This window comes from Natator depressus, chromosome 5, assembly GCF_965152275.1.
Source record: "Natator depressus isolate rNatDep1 chromosome 5, rNatDep2.hap1, whole genome shotgun sequence".
Lineage (NCBI taxonomy): Eukaryota > Metazoa > Chordata > Testudines > Cheloniidae > Natator > Natator depressus.
This window is the reverse complement of record NC_134238.1, coordinates 13160382-13176376: the sequence shown is the minus strand read 5'-3', so window position 1 is coordinate 13176376 and position 15995 is coordinate 13160382.

The following is a 15995-nucleotide window of genomic DNA, read 5'->3' as shown; positions in this document are numbered from 1 at the left end:
CAATTTGGCCCAATGCGTTCTTTTCTAATTAAACCTGAAAAGTTCAATGAAAGCAACTTGGATTTGTCTGTATTTCAATGGATGGGTGTTGAAGATTTTGAAATGCAGCTCATTCAGTTAAAAAGCTCAGAATTGTGGGCATCAAAGTTTGGAGTGCTGCGGAGTGCATTTAAAGCTACCGAGAGAGATCATGGGGCCTCTATTCTGACCTGCTGGACATCCCTGCCAGCAAAATTTAACTGTTTGAAGAAAATTGCATTTGCAATACTTTCAGCATTTGGATCCACATGCCTGTGTGAATAGGTGTTTTCACACATGAAATCTGTCCTCTGTCCTTCTTGGAGCCAGTTAACAACTGATCACTCAGAAGCCTGTGTGCAGCTTAAATTATCCAGATACGTGCCAGACATTGGAAAACAGCAAGGAAAAGCAAGGGCAAGGATCACACTAAACTGATAAGATCCGCATTTTAATTTAATTTTAAATGAAGCTTTTTAAACATTTTAAAAACCTTATTTACTTTATATACAACAATAGTTTAGTTATATATTATAGAGAGAGACCGTCTAAAAACGTTAAAATGTATTACTGGCACCGCAACCTTAAATTAGAGTGAATAAATGAAGACTTGGCACACCACTTCTGAAAGGTTTCAGAGTAACAGCCGTGTTAGTCTGTATTCGTAAAAAGAAAAAAGAAAAGGAGTACTTGTGGCACCTTAGAGACTAACCAGTTTATTTGAGCATGAGCTTTCGTGAGCTACAGCTCACTTCATCGGATGCATAGCATATCGTGGAAACTGCAGAAGACATTATATACACACAGAGACCATGAAGCAAAACTTCCTCCCACCCCACTGTCCTGCTGGTAACAGCTTATCTAAAGTGATCATCAGGGAGGGCCATTTCCAGCACAAATCCAGGTTTTCTCACCTTTCTCCCCCCCCCCCCACAGACACACATACAAACTCACTCTCCTGCTGGTAATAGCCCATCCCTCTTTGAAACCTCTCTTTATAATGCGCATGATAATCAAGGTGGGTCATTTCCAGCACTAATCCAGGTTTTCTCACACACCCCCCCACACACACACATTGGTGATCTTCCTGATAACACCATCCTGGCCACTATGGATGTAGAAGCCCTCTACACCAACATTCCACACAAAGATGGACTACAAGCCATCAAGAACACTATCCCCGATAATGTCACGGCTAACCTGGTGGCTGAACTTTGTGACTTTGTCCTTACCCATAACTATTTTACATTTGGGGACAATGTATACCTTCAGATCAGCGGCACTGCTATGGGTACCCGCATGGCCCCACAGTATGCCAACATTTTTATGGCTGATTTAGAACAACGCTTCCTCAGCTCTCGTCCCCTAACGCCCCTACTTTACTTGCGCTATATTGATGACATCTTCATCATCTGGACCCATGGAAAAGAAGCCCTTGAGGAATTCCACCATGATTTCAACAATTTCCATCCCACCATCAACCTCAGCCTGGTCCAGTCCACACATGAGATCCACTTCCTGGACACTACAGTGCTAATAAACGATGGTCACATCAACACCACCCTATACCGGAAACCTACTGACCGCTATTCCTACCTACATGCCTCCAGCTTTCACCCTGACCACACCACACGATCCATCGTCTACAGCCAAGCTCTGCGATACAACCGCATTTGCTCCAACCCCTCAGACAGAGACAAACACCTACAAGATCTCTATCAAGCATTCTTACAACTACAATACCCACCTGCGGAAGTGAAGAAACAGATTGATAGAGCCAGAAGAGTTCCCAGAAGTCACCTACTACAGGACAGGCCTAACAAAGAAAATAACAGAACGCCACTAGCCGTAACCTTCAGCCCCCAACTAAAACCCCTCCAACGCATTATTAAGGATCTACAACCTATCCTGAAGGATGACCCAACACTCTCACAAATCTTGGGAGAAAGGCCAGTCCTTGCCTACAGACAGCCCCCCAACCTGAAGCGAATACTCACCAACAACCACATACCACACAACAGAACCACTAACCCAGGAACCTATCCTTGCAACAAAGCCCGTTGCCAACTGTGCCCACATATCTATTCAGGGAACACCATCACAGGGCCTAACAACATCAGCCACACTATCAGAGGCTCGTTCACCTGCACATCCACCAATGTGATATATGCCATCATGTGCCAGCAATGCCCCTCTGCCATGTACATTGGTCAAACTGGACAGTCTCTACGTAAAAGAATAAATGGACACAAATCAGATGTTAAGAATTATAACATTCATAAACCAGTCGGAGAACACTTCAATCTCTCTGGTCACGCAATCACAGACATGAGGGTCGCTATCTTAAAGCAAAAAAACTTCAAATCCAGACTCCAGCGAGAAACTGCTGAATTGGAATTCATTTGCAAATTGGATACTATTAATTTGGGCTTGAATAGAGACTGGGAGTGGCTAAGTTATTATGCAAGGTAGCCTATCTCCCCTTGTTTTTTTCCTACAAACCCCCCCCCAAGACGTTCTGGTTAAACTTGGATTATTGCTATGCACATTGTAAGATGAGCTATTGCCAGCAGGAGAGTGAGTTTGTGTGTGTGGTTTTTGGAGGGGGGTGTGTGTGTGGGGGGGGTGGTGGTGGTGAGAAAACCTGGATTAGTGCTGGAAATGACCCACCTTGATTATCATGCGCATTATAAAGAGAGGTTTCAAAGAGGGATGGGCTATTACCAGCAGGAGAGTGAGTTTGTATGTGTGTCTGTGGGGGGGGGAGAAAGGTGAGAAAACCTGGATTTGTGCTGGAAATGGCCCTCCCTGATGATCACTTTAGATAAGCTGTTACCAGCAGGACAGTGGGGTGGGAGGAAGTTTTGCTTCATGGTCTCTGTGTGTATATAATGTCTTCTGCAGTTTCCACGATATGCTATGCATCCGATGAAGTGAGCTGTAGCTCACGAAAGCTCATGCTCAAATAAACTGGTTAGTCTCTAAGGTGCCACAAGTACTCCTTTTCTTTTTTCTTTTCACTTCTGAAAGGTTGCTGACCCCTGGTCTAGATAATACTTAGTCCTGCCGTGAGTGCAGGGGACTGGACTAGATGACCTCGCGAGGTGCCTTCCAGTCCTATGATTCTATGAATATCCAGTGTTAACGCAGCTCCTTTTTAAAAGGCCTTCTGAAAAGGGTACATCTGGGTGCTAATAAGTGTCTGTCAATGCTCCTTTAAGGAAACAAGGGGATGGTTTGCTGCTCACATATACACCAGCCAAATGAGGAGGATCCTGTTCCATTTCTGAATGCTGAGATTTCAGACAGGAAAGGCTGCAGGCCTTTGGCACCAAATCGCTGATCTGCCAAAGCAGGGACTTGTTCAGCTCTTCAGCTTCACTTTTGGAGGTTAAAATTTAATTTCAGGCATATTGGTGAGAACGTGAAAAGTTGAGATAGGGATGGAGTGGGGGGGATAATATTAGGAGTTAATCCCTGGATACTGATATTATCCTCAGGAGACTCAGAGAGAAGCTGTATTAGATGAACCTCAAAACATGATAGGAAGTGATAATAGTACCTGGGGAATGCAGGCTCACATCGGGTAGCAATGTATACTAAGTAGGGAGGGAAGAGGGGATGGGACTGCTCCATGTTTAGTGACTGGTCCATGAAGAGGTTTATGAATCTGCTACTGCTTCCAGCTAAGGGAGTTAGTCTTTTAGCATAAGTAGTACAGCCTCTTGCTTTTAGCTCTACAGAGCCCATGTTCAACCCCTGGTCTTGGTCCCAGCAGGTTGAGTGGTATTAGGTCAATTACATAGTACAGCACAACTGTGGTGGTTCTCCTGGGGTAGGGAAAAGTCCGGTCACAGGCTGCACAGGGAGACACTAAGGCTATGTCTACACGTGGCCGCGTGCCTCCCAGCCTGGTTCAACAGACTAGGGTTAGTGGGGCTTGCGCTAGCGCTCTAAAAATAGCTGTGTAGAAGTAGACAGCAATTTGTGGCTCAGGCTGGAGCTATGGCTCTGAAGCCCACCCGCCTCCCTGGGCTTCAGAGCCTGAGCTCCAGCTTGAGCCACAATGTCTACATTGCTATTCTTAGTGTGGGAGGCTCCCTGCCACAGGCTGTGTAGACATATACCCTAACCGCCCTGTGTGCCACGGAGCAGTGCTTGGAGGGTCTCCAGGACTGTCCCTAGGAGTGGTCTGGTCATGCCAAGTAGGTCTATGACATCCCCCAACCAACTGGCTATCAAAGCCACATGGGGAAGAGTGTAATAGGCAGGAGCCACGACTATGCTGCCGAGGCTGTATTACTGTGGAATTACATTTTGGAGGCTGTAGTAATAGCTGCATAGTTGCTGCACAATTCATTCTGGAGGCAGGGTGGCAGGAGTCATTTCCCCACAGCCTCATATAGCTTGCCCCCAGTGAGGCTTGGTGGAAGAAAGGGGTAATTCACCCGAGGTGACTTGATGAAGTAAGAGAGGGCCGCAAAAATCAACATTGTTCCATGAATGTTTTACACTGACTGGACGGTTCATTAAATCAATAGGAACATTGACATGAGAGTGATCAGGCTGGTTAATAATACAAGAGCTATCGCTGACACAGCAATATTGCAACCATTAGATTTTTATACCGTAATACGTAATGCAGTCATTTCTGCCAGAATGGCTTCTTTGCATAAGGAGGAGCGGGTCCTGAATGAATGGTGCTGGGGCAAGTGACTGGAGGCTTTCCTCCTCCTGTGACCCTTATGAGGCTCTGATATTTGCCGTCAGACCCCTAACTTTACAAAAAGGGGAGCTGCTGTTCTGAATAGTTTGTAGCTAGATCTGGATGCAGTTTTTTGACTGAAACTTTTTCCGTTTAAAAAAATGCAGATTCAGTGATGCTGAAACCTTTCGTGAATTCATGTCAGTTTCACCAAATTGTTTCGGTCAGAAAACAAGCCTAAAAAAAAAAATCTGAAAAAACCAAAATATTTCATTCTGACATTTTCAAAACAAAACATGTTGATGTTTTGGTTCAAAACAATGTTTTGTTTCAAAATTTCCTTCAATTTCCTTTAAGAAAAATCCAAAAACATTTAAAAATGATCCAAGCCAAAACATTTGGATTTTGAATCAAAACTAATATTTTTTCTGATTTTTTTTTTTTTGGAATTGCTACTGAACCAAACAATCTGTTATGCAGCTCTATTATGAACCCTGCAGAAGTCCCTTCTCTATCTAGTTTACATCTCAGGGTGCAGAGAACTCTTTGCTTTTTAACTAGTGAGCAAAAATCCCACTGCTGCAAAATCCCACAGTCTGTACCCAGGCAAAGAGGCATATTGCAGTATTCTCCTTGGAATTTTGGAGTCAATGGGGGTTGTCTGATTTACGAATAAAGCTCCAGTCCTCAGTAGGTGTTCAGCATGCTGAGGGCCTGACCCAGAGCCCATTGAAGCTATTAGAAAGATTTTAATTGACTTCAGTGTGCTTTGGATCAAACCCCAAAGGTTCAGAGGATTGGGCCCTGAGAGTAAACTGCAGGATCAGCCCTTTGTTTGTCAGTGACTTATTTTAGTAGAAAATGAGATTTTTATAAATTGCAGATACTGTGCAGTAGCAATATTGTGGTTTAAATTGTGTATGTGTATAAACAGGAACAAAATCCTATCTGGAGGCAAAAATGTGTCTCTCCCTGCTCCCCCACTCCCCACTGATATCTGCACTTTCATGGTTATCTCTGAGAAGTGTTACATTTTAAATCATCTATGCAAAGCATTTAACTGAAGCAACATAAATTGCCATACAAAATCACAGGAGCTTCAGTTATTAATGAGACTTCCATACACAACTGTGTATGTACATTAACCACATGCCTTTAGAAAAGGGATATTCTGTGCTGTCTTTAAATAGCTGTGTGGTGTTCCTTGGTGATATTAACTATTCAGGATGAGAACACAATCCCGCCCCATTTGAGGTCATAATGAGTTTTGCCATTGACTTCAATGGGAGAAGGACAGGGCCCAAGGCTTGTAAATCAAAGTTTCAGGCAAACTGATAACTGGTATCACTGGGAAAACCCTATCACACTGTGGTCCTTTTAATGTAGGTGAAGCCATGGGGTATTAGTGTGTCATTTGCATGGTATTCAAAAATCAACAGTAACTGTTCTTAGGAAAGTGCTTTTCAGTAACCCTGGAAGAAATCCAAAGGTCCACTAACGTTAACATTTAGGGGCCGGATACTGAAAGCCTTGTGAACCTCAAACTGAGTGTTTGGGGTACAAAAGAATGCAGGAATGTGTCTTACTGGGAGACCAGAGGAAGAACAAAACTGGCTTGAAAGCATACAGGATTGGAAGTTTGTAAATAAATGATCATGCTATTGACATGTCTGAGTTCCCCTTTAGAAAGCCATAAATGTTCTAGATGTTTGATCTTTAGGTGAGTTGATGTGCATTATTCTTAATAACACCAGTCATTGTAATAGGTGTCAGCATGCAGAATGGTTACAAATTAGTAAAATTTGTGCGAGGAAAGCAGATAATATGTTGGATATATCTTGATACTTATATCCTGTTGAACTGCACTAAGATGGACAAGGAACTGAAGTGTCTCCACTAGTCGGTACAACTTGTATGAACCATGGTTACTTCCAACATTAATGGTTAGAAGCAAGCAGGACTGAACTCATCCCTGTCTGTTACACCATCCTGATTATAAGGTGTGATACACACTTATGCACATGTGACTACAGGGTCTATTTCTTTAGTTATGAAGAAATTTGCTTGCTACTATACCTAGAACAGGAGATAGTGATTTGTTGCTTCTTTCCTGGGTCCCCCTTATTGTAAACCGCAAGCTCTCTGACAAGACATCAGTGTTCAGCAAATGTAAATTGTACTATATTCAAAAGAGGCCTTCGAAAAGGAGAAAAGAGAAGGAAAATGCTGGTTAAATGTCCTCCATTTTCATCTGATGGAAACAAATGCTCCAATTTACTGGAGCAAATGTCTGTGTCTTCATGCTGATGGAACTTGGGCTCTTACTAAAATAAACGTTGTTTTGTTTTTTGTCAATTTTAAGTTGAAAAAATCCAAATGGAGTCTCCTTAGTTTCATGCTGATTTGTTAATGATCTCATGTTCAGTGACTCATGGGTTTACTGAAATCTTCCACCTTGTAATTTTTGCTTATTGTTTTTGTAGCTGTATTATGGGTGTGATAGAAAACCTATCAATTGGTGTAAACCATAACTAAAAGAGTAATCAGGGTATTTTTTTTGTCTGTGTCACTGTGTTTGAAAGACAATTTAACTATCAAATAAACCAGTCTAACAGTTTCATCTGAAAAGCAAACTTTGCACTACTTCTTTTTGTGCTTCTGTACTAATTTGTGTCTCTTACAGTTCCTTGTCTCTGAACACATAGAGCCAGAACCTCTGTTGGCATAAACCAGCTTGTAAATGGAAAGTGAAGTCAATGCAGCTATGTCAATTTGCACCATCTGAGGAGTCAATACCATAATGATTGCACTTTAAATGTTAAATCCTGCAGTATTAAACAGCAGTCTTAAAACGCTCTGATCTGCAATCCACTCCTATCTATGCATCTCTAATGAATTTGTCTCCATGTATCTAGGCTCCTTCCACCAAATTACGAGTAATATCATTTCTGCCCGCAAAAGGACCAGACTCTCAACTGCTTTCTTGTTTTAGACAATTTCCTAGGTGCAGTTCATTCTCGGTGGTTGCTCTGTTGTAAGAGAATCTTTCTCAGGATGTTCTGCAGCTGCTGTTAATGAGGGCAACATTGCAAAGAGGAATCTTGCATCATGCTGCAAAAGTAGCAAAACTCGGTGCATTTATATAGTGAATCTATATCGGCAGAAATCTTGGCCTCATTCTGATCCTTGAGGGTGGGAATTATTAACCAAGGCCTTTCACCTGAGAGCGCCCACCCCTGTGGTCACTAAGAATTCTAGCCTGGAAATGGTCAGTCTCAGCCTCTCTCTTTCTCTCTCTCTCTGCACTAGTAATACTCCCGTCACTGCTGTTTTTAGGCACCATCTTGTTCAAGCCAGTTTGTTTATGTTACGCCAAACAACTCCAGCAGGTTCTGTTTCTGTTATCTGTACTGAAAAGTCTAAAAGTCCCATCACACTTTGGAGTTAAGTGACATTGAGCAACCCATGCTGAAACCCATGAGTTCATTCCAAATGCTGCTTCACGTGGGAGACCAAACAAAATTATTCCAATTGAGTGGGGAGAGCTGTGTAAGGCACATAAAGTAGGTGAGCATTTTAGTTGGCAATTTCTGGTACAGTGATCAGCAGTGAAATGGTTAACAATGGCTAGTTTGTTTAAAACGATTCTAATCAGGCCGAAAAGAGATGACCCTAAAGCGATGAATAGGGGAAGCTTATGCATCTCTAGATGCTACTGATTCGTCCTGTGGCTGCAGATTTGCAAGCCACAGTGCATCAGTTTACATGATATTTTCAGAACCAAAAGAAGTAAAACACCAGTTTTCAAGGATTTGTGAGAATACAGAAAAACATAACAGGAAGCCCCTAATTTTTCTGGAAGTCAGATATTTTCCACGCCTGTGGGTTACTATTGCTTCAGGTTACAAGCAGCTGAAACTAGGGACTGGTAATGGAAATGCTGCCCTCTCAGTGTTAACTAACTGCTCCATTATGAAGAAGATTGAAATTGCTTTGGAGACATAGCATTAAGATGAATACTGGAGGGAATCAGTGCTCATTCTTGCTGACATTAAAACTGATGGGTGCGCTTCCTTCCTACAGTTGCTCGTGATTATCGTTAGTGATTAGTCAATCAAGAAGAGGAAACGTGGAGAGGGAAAGAACGAGTAGACAAACTTACTCTGTATGATATAATTGCAGTCTATCATGTTGCAGATCGCTCAGCTAAGCAAGCTATCAAGAAATGGTTCATGTCCTTAACATCGCAGGAGCTTCAAAGTGTCATCCTCCGTAGCAGTGCATGCAATCCTTCGTCTCCCCCAATGGGCAATGAAATTATTGTCTCAACCAACGGATTCAGGTCAGAATCTTCTCCCACCAGCGTGGACCAGGTGGCTCTGCCCACCACCAGCTCCACTGGAAGCAACCTGGGAGCCTGAGTGTCCTTCAGGGGGCCAGGTCCCTGATCCTCCAGCCATTCCCTCCCATCTCCCCCAGTGGGGACACAGCAGGGGTGGGGAATGGGAAACTGTTTACTTTGGGAAAAAATTGCAAGTGAGAGATTTTCTAACTGTGAGAGTGAGGCTATGGCTCCTCCCCGAGCCCCTTCTACCAGCATAGAAATGCCCACCAGGAACAGAGCTCCCAAAAAGCTATGCTGCCTTATACAGCCTCAGCCCTGCTCCTCCAGCCTTGGCTTCCATTTCCTGATTAGAGGACATTTTACAGTGGTAACTCTCTGCCACTACTCAATAAGTATACTATCTCCCTTCCTTTTTCCCTTCCCTGCAATGCAGATAAGGGCAGTAGGGGTGTCATGACAAGACAGACATCTTATTTCAGGGGAATGGACGTCTGTTGCCAGACACACACACCTTTTCTTGGCCTCAGCCCTGACTAGTATTATTATTGTTGTTATGCCACCATGCAACCAGCACACCCACCACTGCTCCAGGAACAGACTGCTTCATCAATCCCGAGTGCCAACAGCCCACAGCAGAACCTAACACCAATTGCTGTGAAGAACTATCATCCTACTTTGCTGAAAAGGTGAGGGAAAGCATCACAAACAGCATGGATCCAATCTGAATATACCAACCAAGAGCCCCCCTGTATCCCCAGTACAGTACAGTCACTCATCAAGAAGTATTGGACACTCTAAAGGAGTCTTGGCCCAAGACCTCTGAATTCAACCTATATCCTTCCCAGTTTGTGAAAGAGAGTCATGAACAACAGATGCCACTCCTGCCTCATTCATTGGCTAGGGGAGACTGTCCCATCCTGGTGGATGGTGACCTGGCCTCAGTTATACACAGCTTTGTCAACTCCCCCACCCCCTGGACTGCAGCAATGGATATACCTGGGCATGAACCCGCAGCCCTTAAGAAACTCCAACTATTACAAAACACTGCAGTGTGTCTCCTAAGCAACATGGACTACCACAAGCATGTCAGACCTGTCCTCCTTTCTCTACACTAGCTTCCCTTACAATATTTAGTCAACTTCAAGGTCTCTATCTTTATCTTAAAGGTGCTCCATTGCCTAAGCCCTACATATCTAAAAGATCACCTAGAGCTCCAGGATGAAGACTGTGGTCAACACCTCCACTCTTCAGGCACAATGGAACTTTCTACCATCAGAGTAAAGCTTGTCTGTGTGAACACAGAGCTTTCTTGGGGGCTGGTCCTACACCATAGAACAAACTTCCTCAGGAAATAAGGACCATCACAAACTTCACCACCTTTTGCTCCAAGTGCAAAGCGCACTTCTTTGACTTGCTTTCTTGAACATAAAGCCATAAAAGCATGTACATTAAAAAGCAAACAAACTTCACAAACAAATCCCTGCCCAAAGCAAAACACTCCTCTGCACCAACACCTCTCCCCCTGGGAAGGCTGGGGGAGAGAACGAACAACACAAGACAGATGTTAGTCATATAGCTTAATGCAATACTGGAAGGCGCTCAGATTCACAGTGATGGGGGTGGTAAAGAGCCTATCTAGAACAGACCACAACAGAACATGAAATAAGGGCATTCCCATTTGTTTATATGCAGATGATCCTATGAAAACATACTTGGCATCACCAGAGGGCAAGGGGAAGGTTGCCATGGGAAAACGAGAAGAACAGGGAAGACAAGGGGATAATTACCTTTCCCTATCAACTTATTTTAGATATTCCTAGAGTACCCATCACTGTAGTATCCAAGCACTAGTAATGGGGCTGAAATAAAGAATGCAAGAGAGAGGGTTGTCATGGGGAGAATAGTCTTGCATTCATTTTGTTGTATTTATGTAGAATCAATATCAAATTAAAATTAGCTTACATTTGGTTAAAAACATATGAGTTATAAAGAAAGGCCCTAACGAGCCAGCAAAAGAAAGGCCTTGAGTGTAATGGGTTGTAAGGCTAGAAGGAATGAAGTAGGAAGGGTGTCTGGTTCAAAGAATAACTAATGAAATAAGGGGAAGTTTCTAAAAAGGAGGTCTCCTGACTGATGGGGGTGACTGTAGATGGTTTAAAATAAGACAAACAGAATCTGTTTTTAAAAGAGCCAACAGATTTTCCTACCCACATACCAGTGTTATTTCAAAAATTAGGGCCTATGTGAACCCATGTGCAATGGAAGAACTGTTGGTCAGCAAGAGGGAGGGAAAAGATAGGGAGGAAAGGCCTTGGGGAGAAAGGTGGTTGTAAATCTTAGCTGGATTCAGACTGGAAATAAGGGTGAAGTGTCTCAGAGTGGTTTTTATCTGACATCACTAACTGGCAGTGACATCACTTCTCTGTTCAAGAGTATCAGAAAATACACTCTTACAGGGTTCATTGCTAATAGCTGCTGGACCGCATTGGAGCCAGCCAATATAGGTTTAAGCAGCCCTTGGTTTAGCCCACTGGTAAGTATCTTGATCAAATACTTATCAGTGTTTTCTTACTGTTTGGATGTAGTAAATTGCTTATTATGTAGCCTTTTTAGGCATGTTTTGAACAATTGTATAAATACCATTTGGCCTTTGGATGTAATAAAGAAATTTATTATTAAATTACTGTTGTAATAATATCCTTCATAAATACTAATAATTCCAACTATTTATTTGGTGTCACAATGACTTCATAATTGTATTGTATGGCTTATAATCATGAGTGAGACCCCATTGTGCTAGGCCAGGGACAAACACACAGTAAGAGACAGCCTCTGCTTACAATCTAAATAGGCAAACAAAGGATAGGAGGGGAAGCAGTCTCAGAGAGTGAAAGTGACTTGCCCAAGGTCACATAGGAGGTCAGTTGCAGAGCTGGGACTAGAACCCAAGACTCTTGGGTGCCTGCCAGATACCCCATCCACTGGATCAAACTGCCTCTTGCACAATTATGGTATCTGAGATATATCATACTTGAAAACCTCCTAGCTGTCCATTGCTTACTCTAAAATGTTTCTTTCTCTTAATGTAATGTAGTGTGTCCATCACCGATCTGTGAGCGGTTGTCATGTGCACAGGTGTGAAAGATATACCATCTTCCCAGTGAACGTGTGAGACTATGGCCATGCATGGTTCCTCTTTCTGAAGACAGCAGCGTAAGATTGTGTCAAGCTTTGGGCATCAAATTCAGTGAATGGCATCAGGGGTATAAATATTTAATGTTTTATTATTAATTATTAATTATTATTATTATTATATTTTATTATTATGATTTATTTGTTTGTGGCAGTGGCCAACAATGTGCTCAGCACTTTACAAGAAGAGAAAGTTTGTGCTGCGAGGAGCACACAGTCTAAGGACAGACAAATAGATGATGTGATGCTTCCCAGCCGGTACCTGGGGTTGGGAAACATCTCACTACCACCTGCCAGGAGGGTCAGTTCCCTGACCATCCCAGCCACAGGCTACACAAAGTTACACCTTAGAGCACAGCTGCACATAGCACTGAGATATGTTTATAGAGAAAGGACGTATAAGTTTATTTAACAAAAAATAGAGATTCGTATGATAAAAACCATCAATAATGGAAACAAAGGGTTACAGATAAAATCATAAAAAGAAAAGGAATACTTGTGGCACCTTAGAGACTAACAAATTGGTTAGTCTCTAAGGTGCCACAAGTACTCCTTTTCTTTTTGCGAATACAGACTAACACGGCTGCTACTCTGAAACCAGATAAAATCAGAACACTCATTACAAAGCCTAAACTCGGCTAACACAATGGCCTCTTGTCAAATAAGGTCCTTCTCACAGCATTTTCAGCCTAGCTGGCTGAGAGACCCTTCTTTTATGAGCCCAAGTCTACGGGCAACTGACAGGAGTATGTGGATCACCTTTTGGTGACCTGCCTTAGCTCACAGCCCTTGAGAACATACTTTTCAGTATACAGGATCTACATATTTTCTGTGGACACATCTCAATGATTATGAGGACTGATGCGACACAGGCTTTCATTAGAGACCTGACCTGACATTCTTTAACAAACTAGTATGTAGATTCCAGACCAAGGTGATCCCTGTAACTCTTATGCACCCTTGTGCCTGGTACCAGCTGGATGGTTGTTCGCAACTTATTTCCACATGATGGAAGTGTCCAATGTATTTTCTCTGTCAGTCATTTTCTTTTCCCTGGTCACTTGTTTCCTCACCACCATTTTAAAAAGCGCCTGCCCTTCTAAAATAGAAGTAGACAAAATTATGAATGGGACATAGAATGTCAAAGGTCTTGACCAACATTAATGGATGCAGTCTCACAACAGCTGCGTGAGGCTAGTAAGCATCATGATTTATGACCAGCTTTGACTGCTGCTTATTACGTTAATCATAAGTGTTTCACTCTTACCTTGTGCTTCCTCAGTTTTTTGTTGTCTGTTTTAGGGCTTCTCTACATGGGGACACTCAGAAAAGTTAATCCAAATTAACTAAAGGTGGGAATTTAAAGTGGATCACTTAAACTGCACTAAAGCCCCTTGTAGAGCCTGTTAGTCAGAATTAATTCAGTTTAGCTTGATTTAGGCCTTGTCTACATAGCGCATATGGGGTTGTGACTTTTAAAGTGCACTAATGTGTTGGGCACTAATTGGTCCATGTAGACCTTGCTGGTGCACCCTAAAAGATCCCTAGTGCACTTGAATGTAATACTCTTTGAAATGGGACTATGTTAAAGAGCATGATGTAACTTTTATATGCACCAACAGGATCTATATGGATCATTTAGTGTTTACCTATGAATTTTCCCTCTAGGACTTTTCATATCAGACAGTCTGATCCTTTCTCAATGGACTGCATTAGGACCAGGATTAGCTATTGCATGCTTGTTAAGTAGTTTGAAAGGGAAGCAGGTCTTCCTCCAGGAAATCCCTAAATTCAATGTCAAGGCTCTGCTGCAAATGGTTTGATGTTTAAACTTCTAAATAGTTAGTATTTTTTCACTTTGGAAGCTGTTCTAAACCCACACTCAAAGGTCCGGTCTGCCCCCAGTTGCAATGGGGGCAGGGAATGCGACACCTTGAAGACTGTCTGCCCTGGGAAGCGCCTAGAATGAAAATCCACAGGTAAGACAAGAATTTTCCCTGTTTCTACTACACCTGATTCCAGTAAGAAATAGCTTTGCTTTTTTTAGAATAGCCAGTGATGGAAAGTATTGATGATAACCCTGCTCTTGCTGTGAACTTGCATTACAAACCATATGGGGTTCACTGAAGTGTCCAACAACCGGACAAAGATTTGTACTGGGCCTCAGAGCTGGTAACTAATTCATAAAGCCATGAGGCATTTCTTAAAAGGAAACAACATGCTCTAATCCAAAGGACACTGGATGGTATTAAGGCAAGGCATTTAGAGCAGCTTGACTCGAGCTCACAATTTCATGAAATGGAAGGAGGTGGGCAGACAGTGAAATACAAACATTCATGTGAAGCTGCAGGCGGATGCTTTTATGCTTTGAAGCTGGATCACTTAACCCAGTCAGAGGCTCTGTGAAAAGAAGGCAGGACTTTTCCATACTTCCATGAATCTCACTGCAAATCCAGCAGGGGACGCAGAAACCGCAAGTGTTTTTTTTCTCCAAGAAGCTATTGCATTTCAACAAAAAGGGAATGGAAACAAGATAGATACGCTTTCCAGTTTATATTCTCCTTCCATAAAATACATGTAAAGGTGATCCGCAAAGGGGAAAAATTGACAGGTTTCAGAGTAACAGCCGTGTTAGTCTGTATTCGCAAAAAGAAAAGGAGTACTTGTGGCACCTTAGAGACTAACCAATTTATTTGAGCATAAGCTTTCATGAGCTATGCATCCATATGCATCATATGCATCTGATGAAGTGAGCTATAGCTCACGAAAGCTTATGCTCAAATAAATTGGTTAGTCTCTAAGGTGCCACAAGTACTCCTTTTCTTAAAGGGGAAAAAAGGGATTTGGACATTGTTTTGCTTTTTTGAGAGGTATAAACAAGGCCAGAAAGGGTTTATTTTTTTTCAGATTTTTCTTCTTCTTGCTATCAATATCAGGAATATGAAGTCTCGCTCAGCAGCAAATTTTGGATCTGGATTATTGGCATAATTATTATGTATTTGTATTACAGTAGAGCACAGAGGCCTCATTAAATGAGTAGAGCCCCTTTTGCGCTAGGCGCTGTATACACCTAGAACAAAAAGACGTTCCCAGCCCTGCAGAGTTCGCAGTGTAACTATAAGGGCTTGTCTACAAGGTGGACACTCACGAATGGGGCTGCGTGAAGCGTTATGGAAATGCAAATACAAGAAATACTAGATTGTATCACAGCCGTGGCACAGCTTTTGTACATGGGTAGAGGACTGGCTCTAGGCACCAGCAAAGCAAGCGCCTGCTTGGGGGCGGGCGGTGGCACAATTCCAGGGGCGGCGTTCCGGCCACCCCCCCCCCTTTTTTTTTTTTTTTGGCTGGGGCAGTTGCGCTCTAGGAGCTGGGGCAGCAAATTTTTTGCTGGGGGGTGGGGGTGGGGGTCGGCCAAAAACCGAGAGCCGGCCCTGGCTGGGTGACCGGACACCGTGGTCATCCCCGTGGACTAGATCGGTGGCTGTGGCTCCGGGCTCACTCCAGGCTCCTGGGGTGGCTGGAACGTGGTTTATTCTTGCAGTGAAGATGGGACCAAACTGGGGGTTAAGCAGGATGCCAGGGGCAGGGCGCGGGCCGGGGCTCCGCTGGATGCGGGAGGGAGGGGAGCCGGCCCCCCCAGGGCGGCGCTCTGAGGCGGCGGGGCCGGGCTGAGGAAGCCCCAGAGCAGTGGGAAGCTGCTCGCCCCCCGGCCCCGCCCCCGCCGCGTCCTTA